Source organism: Arachis hypogaea, chromosome 19, assembly GCF_003086295.3.
Source record: "Arachis hypogaea cultivar Tifrunner chromosome 19, arahy.Tifrunner.gnm2.J5K5, whole genome shotgun sequence".
Taxonomy (NCBI): Eukaryota; Viridiplantae; Streptophyta; class Magnoliopsida; order Fabales; family Fabaceae; genus Arachis; species Arachis hypogaea.
Window position 1 is genome coordinate 122,795,808 of NC_092054.1, and position 4,866 is coordinate 122,800,673.

Below are 4,866 nucleotides of genomic sequence, written 5' to 3' on the forward strand. Positions count from 1 at the left end.
CAGTTCCATGTTGCAGTCTGGCGTCCAGCGCCAGAAACAAGTTACAAGTTGGAGTTCAACGCCAGAAACAGGTTACAACCTGGCGTTGAACGCCCAAAACAGCCCAGACACGTGAGAAGCTTAAGTCTCAGCCCCAGCACATACCAAGTGGGCCCCAGAAGTGGATTTCTGCGCTATTTATCATAGTTTACTCATTTTCTGTAAACCTAGGTTACTAGTTTAATATTTAAACAACTTTTAGAGATTTATTTTGTACCTCATGACATTTTTAGATCTGAACTTTGTACTCTTTGACGGCATGAGTCTCTAAACTCCATTGTTGGGGGTGAGGAGCTCTGCAGCGTCTTGATGAATTAATGCAATTATCTCTGTTTTCCATTCAAACACGCTTGTTCCTATCTAAGATGTTCATTCGCGCTTCACTATGAAGAAGGTGATGATCCGTGACACTCATCACCTTCCTCAATCCATGAACATGTGCCTGACAACCACCTCCATTCTACATCAGATTGGATGAGTATCTCTTAGATTTCTTAATCAGAATCTTCATGGTATAAGCTAGAATTGATGGCGGCATTCATGAGAATCCGGAAAGTCTAAACCTTGTCTGTGGTATTCCGAGTAGGATTCAAGGATTGAATGGCTGTGACAAGCTTCAAACTCGCGATTGTTGGGCGTAGTGACAGACACAAAAGAATCAAGGGATTCTATTCCGACATGATCGAGAACCAACAGATAATTAGCCGTGCTGTGACAGAGCATTTGGACCATTTTCACTGAGAGGACGGGAAGTAGCCATTGACAACGGTGACACCTTACATACAGCTTGCCATGGAAGGAGCCTTGCGTATGTGAAGAGGAGTACAAGAGAAAAACTGAAATAAAGAAGACAAAGCATCTCCAAAACCCCAACATGTTCTCCATCATTGCACAATAAGTATTTATATTTATGCCCTTTGACTCTTTACAATTGAAGTTGAAAAACACTGTTGTTGGCATCCTGACTAAGAATAATAAGATAACTATAGCTTGCTTCAAACCAACAATCTCCGTGGGATTCGACCCTTACTCACGTAAGGTATTACTTGGACGACCCAGTGCACTTGCTGGTTAGTGGTACTAGTTGTGAAAAGTGTGATTCACAATTCGTGCACCAAGTTTTTGGCGCCGTTGCCGGGGATTGTTTGAGTTTGAACAACTGACGGTGAATCTTGTTGCTTAGATTAGGAAAAATTTTTCTTTTTTGTTTTAGAGTCTTCTAATATTATTTTTGGTTAAAATTTTAGAATCCTTATTTTTTTCTTTCAAAAAATTTTTTTTTTCGAAAATTATATTTTTATAATTGAATTTTTTTTCTTGTTTGATCTTTAGTTTTTCTTGTTTTGTGATTTTTCTTGTTTTTCTTGTGCCTTTTCAAAACATTAGTTTTCAAAAAAAATAATTTTTTCATTCTTAGTTATTTAAAAATACTTCTTCAAAACAAGTGTTACATTTATAACTCAGTTGGCTAGAGCGTTAGTCTGTGTTCTTGGCAATTGGGTCAGAATCTTTTATATTCTTTTCAAATTCTTCTTTTTCAAAAATAATTTTCTATCAAATCTTGTGCCAAACTTTAAGTTTGGTGTTTTCTTGTTGATTTTTCTTTGTTTTTCGAAAATTTTATTTTGGTTTTTGGTGCACGAAATTGTGATCTCCAGGCTCGAACAAATCCTGGTAATGGCTCCAAAGCTTGGTGCTCTGATCTTAATTCATAATTGTCACAACTTCGATACAACTAACCAGCAAGTGCACTGGGTCGTCCAAGTAATACCTTACGTGAGTAAGGGTCGAATCCCACGGAGATTGTTGGTATGAAGCAAGCTATGGTCACCTTGTAAATCTCAGTCAGGCGGATATAAAGTGATAATGTTGTTTTCGAATATTATATAATAAAATAGGGATAGAGATACTTATGTAAATCATTGGTAGGAATTTCAGATAAGCGAATAGAGATGCTTTTCGTTCCTCTGAACCTCTGCTTTCCTGCTATCTTCATCCACTCAGTCTTACTCCTTTCCATGGCTGGCTTTATGCAAGGGCATCACCGTTGTCAGTGGCTACATCCCCTCCTCTCAATGATTAATATGCTCACGCACCCTGTCATGGCACAGCTATTCATCTGTCGGTTCTCGATCATGCTGGAATAGGATTCACCCTCCTTTTGCGTCTGTCACTAACGCCCAGCACTTGCGAGTTTGAAGCTCGTCACAGTCATTCAATCATTGAATCCTACTCAGAATACCACAGACAAGGTTTAGACCTTCTGGATTCTCTTGAATGCCGCCATCATTCTAGCTTACGCCACGAAGATTCCTGTTAGGAGATCTAAGAGATACTCATTCTAGCTTAATTCATGTAGAACATAAGTGTTTGTCAGGCACGCGTTCATAGGGGAGAATGGTGATGAGCGTCACACATAATCATCACCTTCATCATGTTCTTGGGTGCGAATGGATATCTTAGAAGCGAAATAAGAAGAATTGAATAGAAAATAGTAGTACTTTGCATTAATCTTTGAGGAACAGCAGAGCTCCACACCTTAATCTATGGAGTGTAGAAACTCTACCGTATGAAAATACATAAGTGAAAGGTCCAGGCATGGCCGAGATGGCCAGCCCCCTAAAACGTGATCAATAGTCTCCTAAGATGAACAATGGATTAAAACTGAGACCAAAGATACCTAATACAATAGTAAGAGGTCCTATTTATAATAAACTAGCTACTAGGGTTTACATGAGTAAGTAATTGATGCATAAATCCACTTCCTGGGCCCACTTGGTGTGTGTTTGGGCTGAGCCTGAATGTTGCACGTGCAGAGGCCATTTGTGGAGTTGAACGCCAGTTTCTGTGCCAGTTTGGGCGTTCAACTCTGGTTTTGGATCCTTTTCTGGCGCTGGACGCCAGATTTGGGCAGAAGGCTGGCGTTGAACGCCAGTTTACGTCGTCTATTCTTGGCCAAAGTATGGACTATTATATATTGCTGGAAAGCCCTGGATGTCTACTTTCCAACGCAATTGGAAGCGCGCCATTTTGAGTTCTTTAGCTCCAGAAAATCCACTTTGAGTGCAGGGAGGTCAGAATCCAACAGCATCAGTAGTCCTTTTTCAACCTCTGAATCTGATTTCTGCTCAAGTCCCTCAATTTCAGCCAGAAAATACCTGAAATCACAGAAAAACACACAAACTCATAGTAAAGTCCAGAAATATGAATTTAACATAAAAACTTATGAAAACATCCCTAAAAGTGACTAGATCCTACTAAAAACATACTAAAAACAATGCCAAAAAGCGTATAAATTATCCGCTCATCAGTTTTCTAAAAATTTTAAGTTTGGTGTTCTTTCTTCATGTTCTTGTGTTCTTGTGAGTCTTCAAAGTGTTCTTGAGTTTTTCTTGTGTCTTGATCTTAAAATTTTTAAGTTTGGTGTTCCTTGGTGTTTTCCCTCCAAAATTTTCGAAAACAAGGAGCATTAGATCTAAAAATTTTAAATCTTGTGCTATTTTATTGTTTTTCTCTCTCCTCTTTAAATTCAAAAATATCTTTTCTCTCTATTTTAAAACAAATTTTCGAAATTTATTTTTAAAATTCAGATTTTTTTTATTTTTATTTATTTATTTCAAAATTTAAAACTTTTTTTAAAAAAAATCATATCTTTTTCAAAACTTCCTAACTACTTTCTCTCTTCTCATTTTTTCGAAAATCATCACCTATTTTTATTTATTTTATTTTAATTTATTTTATTTTCGAAATAAATAAATAATTAAATAAATAAAAATATTTCTTCTCTATTTCACATCATCTCCCTTTCTCCATCATGGATCTAAGTGGAAATGAATAGTCCAGAAGGACTCTGGGGTCATATGCTAACCCCTCTACTGCTTCATATGGGAGTAGTATCAGTATACCCTCCATTGGAGTCAGTAGCTTTGAGTTGAATCCTCAGCTCATTATCATGGTGCAGCAAAGTTGCCAGTATTCCGGTCTTCCACAGGAAGAACCTACAGAGTTTCTGGCACATTTTTTACAAATTGCTGACACAGTACATGATAAGGAAGTAGATCTGGATGTCTACAGATTATTACTGTTTCCATTTGTTGTAAAAGATCAAGCCAAGAGGTGGTTAAATAACCAACCTAAGGCTAGCATAAAGACATGGAAACAGCTGACAGAGAAATTCCTGAATCAATACTTTCCTCCAAAACGGATGACACAGCTACGACTGGACATCCAAGGCTTTAAACAAGGAGATAATGAACCTCTTTATGATGCCTGGGAGAGATACAGAGAGATGCTAAGAAAATGCCCCTCTGAGATGTTTTCAGAGTGGGTTCAGCTAGACATCTTCTATTATGGGCTTACAGAAAGAGCTCAGATGTCTCTAGACTACTCAGCTGGTGGATCTATCCACATGAGGAAGACAATTGAAGAAGCTCAAGAGCTCATTGATACAGTTCCCAGAAATCAGCATCTGTACTTAAGCAACGAACCTTCCATGAAAGAAGAGGCTAAAATAGTGACTACTGAACTCAGTCCTGCTGAACAAGCTACTGAATTCAATCAGCAATTGGATTTTCTAACAAAATAGTTAGCCGAATTCAAGGAGAGACTACAAGAGATAAGGATGGCTAATATAAATATGGAAGAACAATTAAAGCAAACAAAGCAGCAGCTGTCAAAACAAATAATAGAAGAATGCCAAGTAGTTCAATTAAGAAGTGGAAAAACATTAAATACCCCACCTCAAGGCAGCAGGAAGCCAAGAAATGAGCAAACTACCCAAATTCTATCTGAGGACAGTAAGAGCCCAGGGAAAAATAATTCTGGCGC